Source organism: Lissotriton vulgaris, chromosome 10 (assembly GCF_964263255.1).
Source record: "Lissotriton vulgaris chromosome 10, aLisVul1.2, whole genome shotgun sequence".
NCBI lineage: Eukaryota > Metazoa > Chordata > Amphibia > Caudata > Salamandridae > Lissotriton > Lissotriton vulgaris.
The window spans coordinates 849,173,314-849,193,414 of NC_141698.1; positions in this window are offsets into that span (position 1 = coordinate 849,173,314).

The window sequence follows — 20,101 nt, forward strand, 5'->3', positions numbered from 1 at the left end:
GAACCGAACCTTAGCCTAGGACGAGTCTCAATCAGGCAGTTCCAGGTGCGTTGCCACAGCTGCAGAGCAGCTTTGTGCAATTCCTGAAGTCACAGACATGGGTCTCTTCTTTTATCCTCTTTGATGCAGGTTGTTCAGAACTGAGGTTCTGGTGTCAGGCATAGTCCTTAAATCCTACATTTAGGTGCGTTAGAGATGTGGATGCAAGTGGCAAATGGGCTGCTTGCCCCATTGGCAAATCCACACCTGAGTTGTCCACATCCGGGGATGTAGGTTACCTTTTCTACCCAGAACCCTCTGATCTGCCACATCTAAAAATGGCAGCAACCTTCTTTCAGTATGAAGACTGGACTGCCAACCATGGAGGTGTGGCTTGCTTTCGTGGGATGTACACATCCTTGACTGTCTAATTTCTCACCAGCCTGGGTGCAAATGTTCCTGGGGCAGGGGGAGAGCTGTTGCTCCCTCTGGGAGTCAGCCTTTATGCACATCAGAGGTGATGTAGCCTTTGAAGCTCACCGCCTTGATGAGCAAATTCACTAGCCATCCTGACAGGGAGGAGGTGTGACCTCCTTCCTGCTCAAACCTTTGTTCCCAACTTCTGGGAGTGTTCACACTGCCTGTCAGGAGGCCAGAATCATGTCTTGGTGCCACCAGACCATAGAGTGTCTGGGACAACCAGGTGGGCAGCCGCTAAGGTGCATGCCATATCAACCGCAACACGAGATTCATGTCAGGGGAGAGAAGGCAACTTGTTTAATACTAAACACAACCTATTTAAGCCTTACCATAATGAAGCTGTCAACCTCGTGTTTGCTCAGGTGCCAGCTCATGTTATCCTATGGACCATCTATCACTTTTAGTGTTCTGTAATGGTATCTGGCCCTATGGAGATGTATAAGCTTGCACTTATATGTCTACACCTCTAATATACTACACCCTGTCTCCTTGGTTTTACGAGATCTTCCTTAGGGGATACTGATATATATTAAAGGTAATGTATTGATTCTGCCATACATGATAAAGGCAGAGTCGGGTTTGAGCAGTTTACACCGTCCCTGCTGTCTGTAATGGCGGGCCTGCTATCTGTAGTTTACTTGGGTCACTCAGGATGGCACAAGCAGTACTTCAAGCCCTTGGGACCTCTTTACCACCCATGCCTGGGTACCATTGGTAGCATATACTAGGGACTTATAAGGGGGTAAAGTCATTGCTAATTGGGGTTGGCAATTACACACCTCAGTTTTAGGGAGAGAGCACTGGCACAGGAGCCTGGTTAGCAGGCTTCAGTGCACTGTCAGAGTCAAAACCGAACACCTAGTAGTCCAAATGGGGGCATAATGTGGGGGGGCAGCACCTGTTTTCTTACATGCATTTGTCATAGTGCATATTTCAAACTAAGCCCTACATTCAAACAGTGCAGAATCCACCCATTGACTTATTTACAGTGTCTTCACTCTTCAGATGCCTGTCTGCTTTCTGTACCTTGCCATTTACATACTAGACATTGAGATTGATCCTTCTCCTAGATGGTGCAGACAATCTGGAACACATACCCCTTCAGCCTTCATGAAGAGAAGATAAAGGACCCCCACACCATCAGAGAAAACTCACTTGGAGAGGATGGACGTTGCCTTTTTTATTTTCCAAAAGTTTCTGAATTTTTTTTAAAAAGTTGAAAGTTTGCCGTATGGCTCCGTCATGTTTACAGAGCAGTCTGCCAAACTTTTAATGCAGTGACAGGAGTCGACATTACGGCGCTTCCAGCCAATGCAAGAGATGTGTGCTACAATTTTCTGGAGAGCACTCCCGCAGGGTGACAGAGTACCTTGCTCCATTACCCTGACGAGTCAGTTCTAATAACTAAAGTCCAGTGGTGGCCAACTCAAATAAAAAGTGGTGCGGCGAATACCTACGCTGCTCGCGTGCTATTAGCAAGCATGAGAGCAGCACAGGGAATGGCCTGAGCGGACTGGTTTAACACTCGCTCAGGCACAGGGAGTCTGTGCTGTTTCTCCAACTGGCTGTGCAATACAGCTGGGTTGGAGAAACCTAACTGTGCATGTTTGTTTGGCTGGCCTAAGACGGCCAGACAAACTGACATGCACTCTTAGCTGTGCACATCACTTCTCCCCATCTGCCAAGGCCTGGCCCAGCCCCTCCCTACACACACAGGCTCAGCCAGCAGCTGAAAAATAAAACGATAATAGAATATTGTTTTATTTTTCAGCTGCTGGCTCTGAGTCAGTGGGGTGATGCTCCTCCGCCATTACTGAGGAGCCGCCACTGCTAAAGTCTGAATCAGGCCCATGGTTATTTTGAACTATTATCACTTAACTTCCGCTGCTTTTAGCTGTGATATCTTTGCTTGGGTAACTGCTTGCACTCTACAAATGCTGTTTCTTATCATCAACATCGGTATTCGCACACCTGGCTGATCTAAGTAAAGCATATTGTTTCGTTAATGCTAGGTGTTCTGCTGAGGAATCATTGGGACATCTTTCTCGTTGTCCTTGCCTTTACATATGGTGTCACTTTATTTGCATATTGATCGTTAGAGAAGACTTTCATGCTGTTGGCTAAAAGTCTACTTTTCTGCTTACATGTTCTTGAAAACATTTCAAGAATTCTGTTCCTTTGCCCCAGAGAAAATAATATTTTTGAATAGTAAATTGATTTAATTTAATCGCAAGCATTGCCAAGCGCAACACTATTTTTGATAGAAAATGTGTGAAACAGATGGGCATTTTATGCATAACATATTTGTATGTCAAGTCCAAAAAAGGCTCATTACAGAAATTGACTTTTAAATATTTGGATCTTACAGTGAAGCCACAAATCTTAGCTGAACATAAAGCTTCTACATGACTTAATCGGCGTAGCTGCACAGGGCAGGGTTTTATCATGCAAACCCTGGCGAAAAACAAGATGTGCATCTACTTGCGAGTTGCAGAAGCCTCGGATCGTTGGTCCCAGCTTCTTAGTTCTAGATGTCCCTTCTTATTTTATAATTGTATGGTTTAAAAATATCTCTATTAAAGGAAAATTCTACATTAATTAGTAGCAAAGTAACGTGCGATAAGTGTGTCCAATATCATACACATGTCTCATTTTTATGGAAAAATATTTTTTTCCTAAAATAATAAACTTGTTCTATGCTAAAAAAAAATGTACGCGAAAGGGTATGACCGCCATTGATCATTTCATTCTCATTTCTTCAGTGTTGGCTGAGCCACAGGCTTGCTTCTTATCGATTGCACATATATGTCCCGCCCACAATGCGTTAGGATCTACGCAGGGAACCCACCCCTCACTTTCCTGTTGTATTACATGAAAGTGTACAGTTGAAAGGTTATTTGTCATCAAGGCTGTCCTGTACAACCATCCTCCAAATGAAAAGGCAGAATCTATGTTTGCCTATGTTTTGGTTATTCAGTTGTGTCCACCATTAGAAATGTCCCAGAAAGAGATTTCCGTTGTGTTTTTCCCTCAATTTTCCTTGACCACCTTCTTCCTATATATCATGGCTAGGGACCAACTATTATTTTGATGACACGTTGATCATCACACCTCAAAATGTCGAATTTGGTCTGATTTTGCCACTGGGTTTAGCTATTCTGGATCTCACCAGTCTGTTGTGAAACTCCAGATATTTGTTTTGGCTGCAACCTCACTCCTGGACCTCAATGCAAGCCTGTTTTTGTCTCATCCGACGTGTGCATCTTCATAATGGATGTTCCTTGCACCCTATCAGAATCACCGCTTTCACAACCGCACAAACACACTGGTACAATTAATGTCAGCTGGTGGAAGGAAGCACTTTTCCATGCTCCGTGCATTATATTTGTGTTAAGAGGGCAACTGAAGAAGTGACATGTTAATAAAAGCTCCTTGCAAGCCCCACTCGTATCTCTGATGTATACTATTTTGGAATGTGTAAAGACTTTTATAAGGAAGTCTGGAATCCAATCCAGAAAGTATGTTCTATCATGGAAGGAAGAAACTAATATGATTTTGTACAGTAATTCAGAATTTCACAGTAAACTAGCACTAACAGTTACAGATTAGGTCCAATTATTTCGTAATGAGGTGGCACCTCCGAACGCTTATATAGGTGTGTGAATGACACCCAAATGTCAGACCCATGCCAGTCCTTGCTAATCTCACGGAGAACAGCACAGACAATTATATACAGTATGCACAAGTTTAGAAGACCATACCTTTGAAGAACTAAGAAGTGCACCAGAAAATAGGTTTTAGCCATTTTGGATTAGACAAAAAATATGGTATGTGAGCAAGGAAGCACCAAACAGTGCCCTTGAGATTTCTATCGTGATACTCTAATGGAAAAGTTTGTATAGGCCAGTTTAGGGAAAGGTCAATGTAGGTACCTCAGGCGCCTGAAAGTTTCGTAAATAGAATTAAAATAATGACGTGTCCATATAAAATTTTAAAGGATAAAACAAATTAACCTCTGTCTCCGTGTCTAAAAACCCAAAGAATTGTTTTCATTGTCCGCAGTGACCCCCTCTGAACTGTTTCTGATTTAAGCTGGTGTATAGTCTGCATATAGCTGGTTTGCTACTTGTTGAAAGGACTCGCATTCTAGAGTTCAGGAGAAAACAGGACTCTTCTAAGCTGGAGACATGAATCAATGTTCAACAGAACAGGCACAAGTGAAAGAAATGCGGACTGCAGGAGTTATTTGATCTCCACTGAATGGGAACGGGAGTTTCAAAAATCTATCAATCTGTGCATCTGTATAGCTGACCATAAGGGGTTCTGACATGTCTGGTCAACAAAGGTATCTATCAGGAGGAACTAGTATTGGCTTACCTGGGTAAATATTTAATGTTGCTCTAGTATATTCTCAAAAAATGTATTTCATTCTCAAATAACCCACACACCTTAAAAGGTACAAAACCTAAGAGGAAAATCTAGGGATTTTCCCGCTTAACCTCGCTTTACCTAGGCAGGGAATACTATACCAAAAGAAGTAGTATATTGCGGAGAATAATTATCAGAATCAAATCTATTACAGTGAAAACATTCCGTTAAGTTTCTGCCCACAATGAGGCCATCTGCTCTGTGCTTGCGATCTCCGTGCAGAAACCGCTTCAAGGTGACCGTCAGGCTCTCTAGAATGCTATGTCTAGTTGCCAGTTCCATCTGCCCTATTATAATAGGACCGCCATGCAGGCGGTCAGAATGTGCCTTTTTCTCCTGCAGCTGGTGCTGCAGCCCATGAAAAGGGTTGTGGCATAAGCCGCAGTGGTAAAGGGCACTTAGTGCACAATCATGCACCGTGTACCAGGCACCATGCATGGATGTGTTGGGGACACTATATGTGGCCCACGGAGGATAGGGCCCTGCTTCCGGCCTCCAAAGTCCCTTTCCAGCTGCTTTTCCATGACAGAGGGACCACCATGAAAAGGCAGTCGGAAAGGGACATCTTAATCCCTATGGCAGCGCCTGCACAGGCACCACCCTCATGGTATGGATAGGAGTCATACAGCTGCCATGATGGGATCCTTGATTCTGTCGGGTGGTGGTCTGTCCCCCAGACCGCTGTGGGCCGACCCTCTGCATCGTAATGCGGTAGGCTTACCAATGGCCTGGATAGGGGGGACCACCACTGACGGCCTATCGGTGGTAGTCCCTCCGTCATAGTAATGTTTTATGTTTATTGGATTTGTGAAAATTGTGATATCATTTTTAGATTGGTGTGTAAAAATATGAAAATGTGTTTTGATGATGTGTTTCCTCTGGTAAACGGTATGGGGAATACCAGTTATTGAGCTTGCCCTTTAGTAAATAGTAAGTATTTATCGGTATTAAGTAGATGTATTTTTCAGTAAATAATTAATGTTTTCACTGTGATAGATTTGCGTCTGATAATTAGTCCCCAGAATATACCACTTCTTTCGGTTTAGTATTCCCTGCCTATAAATAGTGAGGTTGGCGGGCAAACCCCTAGATCCTCTTCTTTTGTTTTTGTCAGGTAGACTTTCAGCAGTGTCAATATCATGGACACACCCATGGACACTCCAAATAGTGATCAGAGGGTCAAGGAGAACAGCCCAGAAAACTGCTCCCACATATTTTTTTCAGTGTTTATGATTTTGGTCTGTCCAACTTGGGAGAGAGGACAACTCCCTCCACTGATGAACCTTGCACAATGGCGGAGAAGATGTCTGGCAGAGGCTCACTCTCCTCCTCCTCTCCATCTCCTGTCACCATTAGCTGGCCATGTCTGCCCTGTGTTGGTGGGGTTTCAGTGTCTTGACATGGGGTACCCTGTGGGGATTCCTGGGGGTGCCAATGTCCACCAAGTAGTTGACCTAACCCTTTCCCCCCAGAAATGGATAGGGCCCACTCCACTTGTCCTGGGAGTCCCTGAAAGCTACAGGACATACCACCCACACCAACTGTCCTGGATAGTACTCAGGCATAGTAGCCTTCTGGTCATACCAGAACTTCATGAGCTCTTGGCTGGCCTACAAGCTCCTTCTTTCTCTCCTCAGGTACTCTGCTATGCAGGACTGCAGGCCTAGCACATAGGCCATCACAATCTGTTTGGGCTCCCTAAGACGCTTCTCCCCAGCTGATCTCACCACACACAACTTACAGGCTGCCCAAATAGTAACTCAAAGGGGCTAAAGCCAACTCCTTTCTGTGCACCTCCCTGTAAGCAAACAACAGGCATGGGAGGAGAACATCTCATATCCTCCTGAGCTTGCCTGATAAGTACATGTTTGTGCCCTTTAGGGTCATATTACATCTCTCCACCAGACCATTGGTCTGGGGATGATGTAGGGTGGTAAACCTATAGGTAACACCACATTCATCTCACATCACCTTCAGATAGGCCATCATAAAGTTAGTCCCACTGTCTAAGACCACCTCCTTTGGAAAACTAACTCTGGTGAAGACACCAAGTTGGGTACTGGCTACTGTGGGAACAATGCTAGTTCTGAGGGGAAATGCCTCTGGATATTTGGTGGTATGGTCCACTACCACCAAGCTATATCTATTCCCTGAGTTGGTTAGCGGGTCTAAGGGACCAACAATGTCAATCTCCATCCACTTTCAATGGTATTAAGGGGGCCTTTGGTTTGCCCCCTCTTGCCACTGACTTAACAGGTGGCACAGGAGCTACAGAATTCCTTCACTTTGGCAGGCGTGTTGGGCCAATAGAAATGGTTGACCATCCTGTTCCAGGTCTTGGTCTGACCCAAATAGCCTGTAAAGCGAAAGCCCTGGCCCAAGGTGAGGAGAAATTCTCTATACTTATAGGGGACCACCACTCTCCTGGTTGCACCTGGTATGGGATCCTTTGCCTCAGTATAGAGAACCACATCCTTCCAATAGACCCTGTGGAATCCACTGATGTCACCCTGCTCTTGCCTGGAGGCAATCTGCCTCAGGCCCTCAAGAGTGGAACAATCTGTTTATCCCTTGCACAGTTCCTCTCTGGTGGGTCCACTGGCTCCTTGCAATTCTGGCAAGCTGTACAGATCTTGCAGGGGCGGAGTCCTTACCTCAGACACCAGACCCTCGCCCTCAGGGTTGGATTCCTCCTGGTCCTCGTGAGCTGTTTAGGCTGGACCACCAGACCCTGTGCCCTCTGTCTGTTTTCAGAAGGCTTGGCCCATTGTTGCTGTAACCAAGTTTCCAGCACTCCCCGATCTGCAGTCTGTGACTTAATCACAGCCCATACCCACTCAGGGAGGGCCAGCATCTGTGTGTGGGCCTTCATTTCCATCCCTATCCATTTGGAAGCTTCAAGATCATTTCCCAGTAGACACTCTACTGGGAGGGCTGGAGACACTAGTGCCTTCTTAGTGACAGTCGCAACTCCACACCCCAAGCTCACCATGGGCTGGAGCTTGGCTCTGCAGTCTGCATAAGTAACCTGGTGGAATACAACAGGTAGGATCTGCTCTGGAGAAACCAACTTGTGTGCCACCATGGTAGCAATGGCTTCGGTATCTCTCAGAGCTGCACCTCCATCCCATTGCCTCTGCCTATACTTCTCCATGCTTAGAGATAAGGCTGCCAGGGCTGCAACTTACACCCCAACCACGAAATTAAGTTCACCTTTGTACACCCCTTCCCCATCTCTGGGCCACCTTCCACCCCAACTCCTACACTATCAATCCACTTGGACTGCCCAGCATTATTAGTAAGAGGGCTCCTTGGAGCAGACAGCATCTCCCCGCTTGTGCACTGCCTGTATGCATCATAACACTTTCCTGCCTTTGTACAGTCAAATAATTTCCCTGGAAACATCTTCCCCTTGAACATGTGCAGGTGTTTGAGGATCTTTAGAAGACTCCTTTGTTTTTTTAAATCTGGTTCACTCAAAGGCTTTCTCCTGGGAGGGGACCTGTCATCCTTTCTTCTGATCACCTCCCTAGTTCTTCTTGGTCACCCTGGTACGAACTCATTGTTGTCTTCCCCAGGTCCCTGGGACCAGACAGTTTAGAGTCAAACTAGATACTGGTATAACTTTTCTGAGGGACAATTAGTCAATATGTGCTCTTTCATGAACAAATTGTAGAGCCTCTCATTGGTAGTTACCTTGTTATCCTGTATATATTGATATTTAATGGACAACCCCCTTGGGCAATTTTGGGTCAAACCCACCACCCTTAGACACCTTTGTCTCTTCTTCACTGCCATCATCTTGCTTCTCTTCCCTTGCCCACTTCTTCTTGACCAGGGTTACCTTCTCTGCCTCCAGAGCTATATAGGCTAAATTGGCCTCAAGTTCTCTGTCCCTGAGGGACAGTTCCATTTTTCTTGTGGTGGATCCTCTCCACCACTAGCTCTAGACAGGGCTCTGGTTAGTGTATTAGTGGACAGACATTCCGCTTCCTCATCATTCAGGTGGATGGTATCCCCCCCCCTCCCTGTCTACCTCTGCAGCCTCCACTGTGTCAGAGGTTGGATTTATTAGCTGAGTCTCAGCCCAGGCTGTAAGGGCCTTCATCTGCTCTGACCTCCTAGTATTAGAAAGTACTGGTAGTACCCTCCTCCTACACAACCCCCTAAGCTCTACAACTGTGAGAGTGGAGGGGCTAGCCAGATCAAGCTCCATGGTTTCCCTAAGTTTTGGATCACACACAAAACATCTTTGGCAAAAATTGAGATAGAACAATTGAGATTTTTTTTTATTTATGCATTAATGTTAGTCCAAATAAAAAATCAAAAACGATGTTTGCAATAGGTCAATTTAGAGAATTTTTAATAGCCTTACATACATGCTGAATGGTAGAATTAAAAGACACACAATTCATGGACAGAATGCAGAACAAATAAAAACATTCACCCCCCGTCAAGAGATGTGGGTTAAATCTATCATTCTTTTGCTCACCAGGCCACCCCAGTTTGGACCTGGCCATATGCAAATTAGTCTTGACCCTGTACCTCATGGGAACAGTGTAGCCCGAACTGCCAAGCCAGATCCTCGCTGGACCAGAAACAAAAATCCTGGGACCGTTTTCAGGGTTTCACCCCTCATCAGCCAGGATAGCTTGAATCCAGTGGCACAGTGAGCCCGGGACCCACGTCCGGGCATACCCAGCGCACTAAGGGTGAGAAAGTGGTGTTATTAAACACAAGTTCTGGATCCAACCACTGTGCTCAAAATCTTGGTAGGTGGTTTAGTAGTTGCAGGAATGTACGTAAACTTCTAAGGTGATGAGCAGTTGCCATTGTGGGTGCTATAGGAGATTATAGCGCTCTTGAAGAAATACACTAAGGTATCTAGATTCTCAAAATCACAAATCCGGGTGCTTACAATACAATAGGAGAAGAAAACACCCCACTTCCCTCCGCGTAATCAACAGATTAGGCGCAATTGAAATTAAACTAAATATTGTAGCACTCCGCTTACCACATCAGAAAAGTCTCTTTTTGTTTTCTTAGTCCTTCAAAACATAAAGCAATCCAAAGGCTCTTGAAATTTCTTCTTTTATTTTTTGATTCCAACTCCAATCCCATGCCAACGCGTTTCGCCGAGGTTAATGATAACCTTCCAGCTTCATCAGGGCTGGAAATGATACAAAATGCATTTCTTTACAAAATGCACATCGTCACGCAAAGCAATTTTCGATTGCAGAGCTCTTTATAGCCAAAAAACAACCCTGTGCTATTCATTCCTAACATTGGTAGTGAGAACATGCACAATATCCTTGTCTGTTCGCATTGCGCACCATGTGAAAAAACCAACCATTGTGAAAATAAACATACTTGGATTCCAAGTGAATAATACTGCAAAGTACGAACAGAAATTACATTGGTGCCACAATCATCACATGTGTTACAGTTTCGTGAAGGGAAAGTGATTGATTTCAACTGAGACCACTTGTGTCACTCTCTTCTTAGCCAGTCAAAGAGAAATCCCTGGGTACACAATCACATACGGTTCTTACTATACTTGCATGCCCCTCAGTTTATACATTCAAACTTGAAGCACAAGGAAAACTATTATATCACTCTATATTAACCAGATATACATTTCCACACCAAAATTATGAACGTTCACAATCTTATTTTAATGAAAACATAAAAAGTATTTTACACAAAGTGACAAGTTAAAATTTCAAAGAACAATCTTTGAAAGTGGAGTAAAAGCAATTAATCATAATAATTCATTACACTTCTATAGATTAAACATAATCTTAAAAATAGGAGAATCATAAACACAACAACATTACAAGCATATAATTCATTGAATCACAATTAAAAAATACAAAGCGAAAAACAAACTTTTTCTCGTAAACAACCCCCTATATTCTTTGTGGTCTAATACTATTTCTACCACTTTTGATGTCTGGATCCAAAGGTCATTCATTGATATAAGAGTGACGTCAACAGTAACATTAATACAGGTCTATCAGTTGCTCACTAGACCATGTTTGGATTCTATATATAGAGCAAAATGCGTCGACGCGTTTCGGTGCAGACAACAAGCGATACTGTAGCACCTTCTTCAGGACTTCTGTATTTAGGGGTCACCAGCTTCACTGAATAATATATTATTCGCCCTCTCCCAAGGGGGACGAGCAGCGTGCTTGCGTGGACGGTCTTATGGACTCCCCTTTCCGGACTTCAAAAAATGGGGTATGGTTGATCCTTATTACATTTGTAGAAATCAACAATTATCGAACCTCTTCTCTGTTTTTCAAGTCTTTAGATCACTTGTATCAGTATCTTAAAATTTTAAAAAACCCTTTTTGAACGGGCATATGACGCTATGGCTCCGTCTGTGAACTGGATATGTTCTTGCGGATTTTGGAATCACGTGTCTGCCTCGTTCTTTTCTCTCTTCTTAGCCCCATACGTGATATAAATGCTGATAAATGTATTTACCTCAGCTTTAAATTGTTTTTGAACCTAATAGGATGAAAGAAGCGGTTCCTTAGCCAATCTCATTCTGTCATGAATATCAATTTCTGAATCAATGCGCATTATCTCAATACATTCCACTTGAATTCATTAAAGATCCTACCTCCTATCCTGGAGATGTAATCCTCTCCAAATTATTATTCTAATTTGTAGGTCCCACAAAATAAATCCGTTTAAATCCATGATCCTAAAATAAACAGAGGCATACTTGTACCTTAGTAATTACAAAACCTTATCAAAACGTCATTCCATTAAGGCAAATACCGCCAACTAATGGCCGGTCTTACCTGTGTAAATCAAGCAAGGCGTGTGATGCGGCGCCACCAATTAGTATTTCGGATATCCCAATCTCTTATCAAACTTGTAAGTAATCCATCTGTGAAATTAACAAAAACTTCAATGTACCTCTATCCTATTCCTGCTATTCAAAGACAGGTGATGAGCAGGAAACAGATGTGTAAAGCATTTAATTTCACCAAAACAGTAAATAAGTAAAAGACCCAACACAACACATTTAAAATCCAATACCAATTTATAAAACTAGAGAAATATTGTTATCTTTAAAATGACACCACAACTACAAAAATCCAATGTAAGGAACCAAGGATATGAATTTTTTAAGTTTAAATATAAAAATGTGCTTGCTAGTACCGAAAAATGTAAAAGTGCCAGCTGCAGCTATCTGGTCACACTGGACTGGTACAAACAAAATCAAAGTTTCAGGCTGACCGTGATGAAGTGCGAGCTGGTTGCAATGAGTGGTTGCTCCAGTACAAGTTTTTACCTTCTGACCTAGTAACTTTTTTGGAGCTTTTCTCTCGATGTTGAGTGATTGGGCCTTTGGATCCAGATTTCAGCTTGATGGCATTAGCCTGCTGCAGCAAGATGCCTTGGGGAGTCGTAGTAGTCTTTGTCTTCCTCGTGATGGCGAGGAGCACTAAAGCTTTCAGCAGGGCAAACGTGCGCTGTTTGGCGACCTGCGGTTCAACATCGCCGGCTTGACTCTCATCATCGATGTCAGTCTTCCTCTTGAGCTTTTTTACAAAACGTTGCCAAAACTTCCCAAACTTTCTGAATTTTTTCTCTAAAGGTTCCTTGATGTAGGAATGGGCTCCACAGCACCAGTCAAAAGTCCAGAAGCTCTGATTTGCATCTTGGAGTCTGGGACTCCAACTCCCACAATGCACCTGGTCAATCCAAGTAAAATCCAGGTGAAGTTGCACAGCAGTAGTTCTCCTTGAATTGAATGTTTCAGGTGGCTTCTACCAGCACTTTCCTACCTGTTGCTGCTCAAGGAGTCCATACATCTTTCAAGTCAGGCAAAGTCCTCCTGATGGTTAACCTTTAACCGCTTTGCTGCGGCGGACAATCTGCCGCTCTGCAGCAAAAAAGACGCGTGCGAAGTTTGGACGGCCCCCAGACGTCCGACGCACACGCCGACCATGACGTCGGACTGCTGGGGGCCATCCAATGCAGCAAATAGGTGAAAGGCAGTCCTTCTGAGTGCAGTCCTCTATTGTGCAGTCCAAGGGTCTAGCAGGTCAGGCCACCTTCTCCAATTGTTTTGAGGCTGCGATCTGAGATTCTCTTGCTACTCTCCCATATTTATTCCCGATTCTGGGCTAGCAAGAGGGGGGACACCCTAACCAATAGGGTTCAAGTTGCCACCCTTTGCTATGACAACTTCCTGGGAAGTGTGGCATATTTGTGCCCCAGAATGCACATCTCAGCAAAAATCTAAATGGATAAACTCTCTCCTTGGACTTCAGGTCTGGCTAATTTAACCCACAGGTTTGGCTACCTTTTCCCTACACTCTCCTTCTAGCCCATTTCCTATTCTAATTACAGAGGCTCACATCTGGCTAGGGATCAAGGAAGTGGGAACTGGCCTGGGTCCTGTGATATCTGTGGTTCTCCTTTTGAAGACCAGTTTAACTTCCCAGTCCCCTTCCTGTCCCTGGCTTATCCAGGAACCAAATCTCCTTGCACCAAATGGCTGTATTCTTCCAGCCCAAGGCCTCTTTGCATCTAATCAGGGAGGAGCTTGGCCCAGGCTGTCTTAGACTGACCAATCATAAGAGACTGCTACAGGGCTTCTTTAGGTAACTTAAAAAAAGTAAGTTCCAAAACTCCTTTCCTGCACTAGGTATAATATTGTGTGCTCATAAGTATTTGCCCCCTAGTTTTTCTGTTAATGTGGGGATTAGACCCTGGCGTAATTTCCCATTTCCGCCTAGCAATGTGACTCTAGTTTGAATCCCTGTGTCGAACCGAAGAGAAGGGTTCCCTGTTGGCCAAGGTTCCATTCTAATGAATTAATTGTAAAACCTGAATTACAAGCACCATGATGAGTTTCCCTGACGGAGGAGAGTGCTGTTGATATTGTTTGTTTTAAATTCATGAAGGAATTCTCAATCCTTTTTGGTTTATTATTCATTCTTTTCATTGCAGTTTATTAAATGTTCTGCATCCTGGGTGTGTTCAAAACATTTTTTGATTATTGGTTTCCATATCAATCGAGCCAGTAAGTTTTCTAACCAATCTAATTTGGAGGTTCGCCATTTTTCGGCACTTCTGTAAACCACCAGGTATGGAAATTAGTTGTGTGGTAGATTATTAGACACTAACAAAGGGAGCTCAGAGGGAAAAGACGGGTACCACGGGGGAAGCCCACCACTCAATGCAATACAAACACAAGAAACCCCTGTACCCAGGACTTTAGTTAGCAATCATCTAACAAGCATGAGAACATCATACGTTAGAATCCTCTATCATAAGATTCACAACATACCACCTCTCAATTCTATGGTTGGGGATCTATTCTCTAATGCCCTACTAATGCCAAAATCACTGTTTGTGACTATTGATAGGAAGTTCCAGTATGTGTTCAACTCGACATGCCCTATGATGTCTGCCCTACTGGGACAATACATCCATCCACACAGAAACCGTCAAACCAAACTGAAAAATGTGTGGCGGAGAGGAAGGCACCTCACGGGCGAACACCCTCGGGGAAATTGGCAGATGTTACCAATACTTTGCCCCTTTCTCATCATTGGTTGCCATTCCTTATCCAGAAAACAATGGTGTCACAACACAAATTAAATTGTGAAACAAATAATGTGAAACAAAAGGTGCTGAACATGGAGCTCAGAGCATAGCTCATTAACATGACAAACAAAACAAAACAGAGTGCGAATAAAATCAACAGTCACACCAAGCACACTTCTTTATTATTTATTAAATTGACCCGCCACACTCGCCTGTATTAAGAAATTGTACCAGAACTCGTCCTAATGCTCAATTTTTCTCACATGCGCTCGCCAACGTGTGTGAGAAAAACTCCGCCACTGTTGGGTTTGCAGGGTTTTTCCAGAACTACTCACAACACTGCAGGCAGAGCGGAGTTTACTGCCCACCCCTAATTTAAATATGTAAATGAATGAATAAATGAATATACACTTGTAAAGCGCATGGCTACCAAAGGCTTCCCAGCGCTAAAGACAGAGCCTAACTCGCACATATTGGGAGATTCAAGAAAACAGCATAGTCTTCTGACGTTTGCTGAATAAAAGATGGTTGGCCTCGAGCCGAATATAATCTGGTAAACTAAGTTTGTCACCTTGTCTGATGCCCACATTCAAAGAAAAATATACCAAACTTACATATCTGACTAAGACTTATGAAAGAGTTTGCTTTTAAAAAAAAATCTTTCCTGGTCAAATTCTTTGTGTATTAGCAGCAAACATGCAGCCAAGATAGGTGTGTGGGATAAAAATATCAGTGCTGTTCCATCTGTCAGATCACTAGCACAGCACTGGAGTCTCAAGGAAAAGAGTATTACATAACTAAGGAAAACAAGCATTTGCAATGCAATTGATTTCGCCTTTTGGACCGTATATGTATTTAGCTATGCAGGACATTAGCCTGGGTGCTGAAACATCTACTGTTCTTTAACATGGAGGGAAAGTAAGTACCAAACCCAGTAACACACCAGGTATGGGACCACATAGATAGAAATATTGCCTTTCAGCTGCAAATGGTATAGTCCAAAGCTCTGTTTTTAATATAAAATCAGGGTCTTCAGTGGTCATATCACTGAAAATACAAGATTTGAAAACAATAATATTGTCTACGGGTGCTCGTGGAAGACGATTTCTATGGACTTTAATGTATAGAATGCTAAAGTGAGTTTGGTATTTTACTGACCTCTGCTGGTCGTTTTCTATCAAGACAGTTAAATAGAGGCAGTTGAACAGAAAAAAAAACCCTAAGCAGAAGCAGACAAGTCCTAGGGCTGACCTCAAGAGGCCACAAAGTACATACACATATAAGTATATAATAAGTATATACTAAAGACAAGAGGTCTCAAATGCTCGACCTAAAAAAAGATTGTGGTAAACAAATTCATGCTAATTATTGTAACAGAGCGTCCCTCAATATGAAACCCAATAAATTTGGTAAAAAAAAGAATGCTTGACGAAACTGCCTGTATTTTTCTATTTGTTTGTTTTTTACATTTTTGGTCAAAATTATAAGGCTCTAATAAAAACGTGCACATCCGGCATAAACCCCTTAAGAAAATAATTGAAATTCATAAGGACAGCCTGGAATTATACATGTAAAAATGTACACCTGCACCTGTAAAATATGCTGCAAAATGCTTATTTACACACAATGAAACAAACTACTACCGATGAGTAAAACAGTTTCTAAGGAGTGTGAACTATAAATGGGAAATAACACCTCAAAAATGGGGGCAGCAATAAAGGAAATACGGATTAATTAAAAAAAGAAACAGAAAATACTGTACACAACCATGTGTCTGCAGCATAGCTGTCGTGAATCTGATCATCATAAAGTAGAGGGTTGGGATCATTCTCTGAGTATGGCTAATGAGAAGGTGTTGGGAAAGATTTTGCTAATATAGAATCTGACTTCATAACACCAAATGTCCATTACCTTGCTATTCCTGCCCATGTCTTTGTACTTTCTGCATTCCACTTAGAAGCTAATGAGTCCTTTTATAGAGATGGTACCTCATAGCTAAATTTCCTCTGGAAACTTTCAACTCAGTTGTTAAGCATTTTCCATGCTGTAATTTCTGGAAAAACCGTAGAAGTTAGAGATATCAAGGTCTAGCATTTCAAGAGGAATTTGGACTTGACACTGTCAGAATTCAGAATGGGAATGAAAAAAAAATATTTCTGCATCAAAATTGTTCCACTTCTAACCCATGTTTAGCAGAAATCATAATTACATTCTTAAATTTTTACTTCCATAGATTTCCAAACTTTGAAATGCCACAAACAAGTGCAAAGATGCTCGAGACCCCACAGGCTAGAGTACCTTTGAACTCGTCAGAGCAAGAAGCAATGTAGATTTTCCTCATAGCATGCACAGTGTAAGGGTATGTTTATGGTTTCTTCAGTATGGTGCTGGACCTAACCTTTTAGATCAAGCCTAGTGGAAGCGCGATGCACTGCTGGCTCTGTGAGGCATGCCGCAGTGGAGTATGATGTATAAGCCTCACCTTCTCTCCGCCCCTATTATTTTTTATTGGTTGGTGTCATTGGAAGCCTTGGTAAATGCTGGCTTCCGATTGATAATGAGGCTTGTTAGTCCCTCCTTGTTACCGCCCTGTCTCCATTTGTGACAGCCCATGAGGACTGGATCTTTTACTTGGCTCCGTACACAGTCGGCTTTATCTAGGAGCTGAGCACTATTTTCTTTATGGCCACTTTTGGGGACAATGGCGGCTGCTATTTTTTTTTTAATTTATATCCTGAGCGCGCGCCCGCTTTAGGGACACTGTGCTCAGTTTCTTTCTTTCTTTCTTTCTTTAAATGTAATACAGAGGGTTCCGCCAGACGCCCTCACCGCACTCAAGGAGACTGGCTGTCAAGTAAAGTGATACTTTCATTTTTAAATCACAGTATTGAGGGGAAACACTACAAATCTTAATGCATATTTCTGTAAGCACACCACGAAGCGCTCATAAGCTGCTTTTGTCAATGATGTCAGGAGCTGGAAACTAGCAGGATTCCTGTGTCCAGGTAGACCAACGTTTGTTTACCTCATGCACGTGCATCTGAACAGATGCACGTGCGTTACACGCAGATGTCTCCAGGCTACCAACATAGTTGTGTGTGAGTCTGTCTCACTCCATGAAGTTTAGGCTCCAGGCTCAGATGTTAGCCTCAATCCTTCGACCTTCATTCCTGCATAGCGCTTGCTACTGACATTTCACAGTGCCTTGCATAGCAAGGTGTACTGATGCCTAATAGAAATGTATCTTTTTCTGTCAGCAATTCTTTGAAAATATAAAAAATACAAAATGATTGACACAAAATAATGGTGTCTAGGGAAGCGACAATAAATTGGTTTCTTACCCTGTATCAAAAAAACGTATTGAGTCACTGTGGTTTGGGTACTTTGTGTTGTTCACTATTGATATTAGGTCTAGCCCTCACCACATAAAGGACCTAACCCCTTTTGTTCCCAATTAATAGAAATGTATCGGCATTAGAATGAGAAAAACACGAGACAGCCCACAGACAGATCGTGTGAGTAATCTGCAGACCACACACAGATGCCGTCAACAAACAGAATTCTGGGAGAGCAGCCTCTCTAATTAGTGGTGTGTCCAGGCCCGGACTGGCCGTGGCGGGCACCAGGCAATACCCCAGTGCGCCGCACGGGTGGGGGCTGGTTTTGGGCCCCTGGGGGCCGATTTTGTTCAGGGTCGTTTTTGCAGCCTGTAACAAAATCGGCAGAAAACCGGCCCTGGCAAAGAGCTCGGCGGCACCCCCAACCCTGGAGGGGGAGGGGGGGGGAGCGGGGGCAGGCCGAGCACTTTGCCAGGGCCGGTTTTGATTCCCAGTCCGGCCCTGGGTGTGTCTAACGCCATGGCACACACTCACTCGTGTCCTGTGGGACACCCTGAAGTGCAGTTTCACTCACATAATGTGAATTTTACACCTTGCAGCACAGTCTGACTCATGCGATGTGGGTCTGGCACCATTGAGCGCAGTCTCACTCCTTGGATGTCGGTCGCATTGAAGGACAAGCTCACTCGTGTAATGTGGGCCTTACACCTATACTTACAGCCTCATCGTGGGATGTGTGGGTCGCACCTTGGAGCACAGTCTCACTCGTGGGATGTGGGTATCATACATTGGAGCACAGTCTTACTCATGGGATGTAGGTCTGACACCTTAGAGCACAGTCTCACTCGTGGGATGTGGGTATCATACATTGGAGCACAGTCTAACTCGTGTGATGTAGGTCTGACACCTTAAAGCACAGTTTCACCCACGTGATGTAGATTGTACACCTTGAAGTGTAGTCTCACTCCAGTGATGTGGGTCTTACATCTTGAAGCTCAGTTTAGCTCCTTCGACTGAAGCACAGCCTCACACTTGTGAAGAGGGATTTACACCTTGACGCACAGCCTCCTTCGCTTGATGTGGACCATAGACCTTGAAGCACAGGCTCACTTGTGGGATTCTTTCTTTATTTTTTATAATGAGATTTCATATAGCGCGAACATTACACAAAGGTGTCAGAGCACTTTACAAAAGAACCAGTTCCATTACATAAGGACTTCGGATTACATAAGTTACATAAGAGATACAAACAGAAAAAATTGCAAATGTACAAGGTGTAAAGTCACTCAAGGAAGAGATAAAAACAGAAAAAATTGCACATGTACAAGTTGAAAGTCACTCAAGGAAGAGATACAAACAGATAAACTCTAAAATCACATAGGAGTGCAGTCTCCCTCGTGGGATCTGGGTGTCACACCTGAAGATTGTCTCACTTTATCCAGCCTCGAAGGCCTCTTTCACTTTAGTTCGGCGCCTCTCACCCCAAACGCACAACATTACATTATAACACGTATCATGGGGGCACGAAAATTCACCCTTTTTGGTCTCAAATTGAAGATTATTTGAAAAAATATTCCTCTACTTCACTTCTCTCTGCAAAGATGCACACTCACAAGCAGAGAGTGAGAACTGCAAAGTTTATTGTCAAGTAAATTCCAACACATCATAGGAGGTCAATGTGGAGAACCAGGTGGAGCGTCAGGTCAGTGGAGTCATCAGCTGTGGTCTGTCAACATTCCACAATGTACAGCTGATGACAGGGACGGGAGGGGGTACGGGAAAGCGCAGGGTACAATAAGGTAAACAGAGCAGAATGCAAAGCGATATGCAACACAGCTTCCCCTTTGCAGGGAAATGAGAACAGAGAGTTAACATACATAATCATCCAATTACTTGGGGGGAATCACTTGCTGACCCACTCTAGTTCTCTATGTGGGGCATCAACAGTATTTGTGATAGCAGCCCACACCTCAGCGTGAATGAGGGTGCTCTCGTGATTGGCACGGAAGTGAACCACATTATCCTCCCCTTCCCCATACTCCCACCACCTTTCCTTGGTCGCCACAGGCTGAGATGTACTAATGGCTTGAGACAGGACAGGTTTGTTCCTTTCTTGGTTGACTTGAGAGGTGGGTGTAGGGGACAAGGTGGGCTTACATGCAGATAGCATGGAGAGGTGCCATACTCTCCCATCACTCAAGAGGGCGGAATTGCAGAATAGCTTTCTTACCGTGAGGGGTTGGGAAAACCTACTGTACCCCTTGGGGGTGAATCCACTTCTCTTTACTTGCACAACA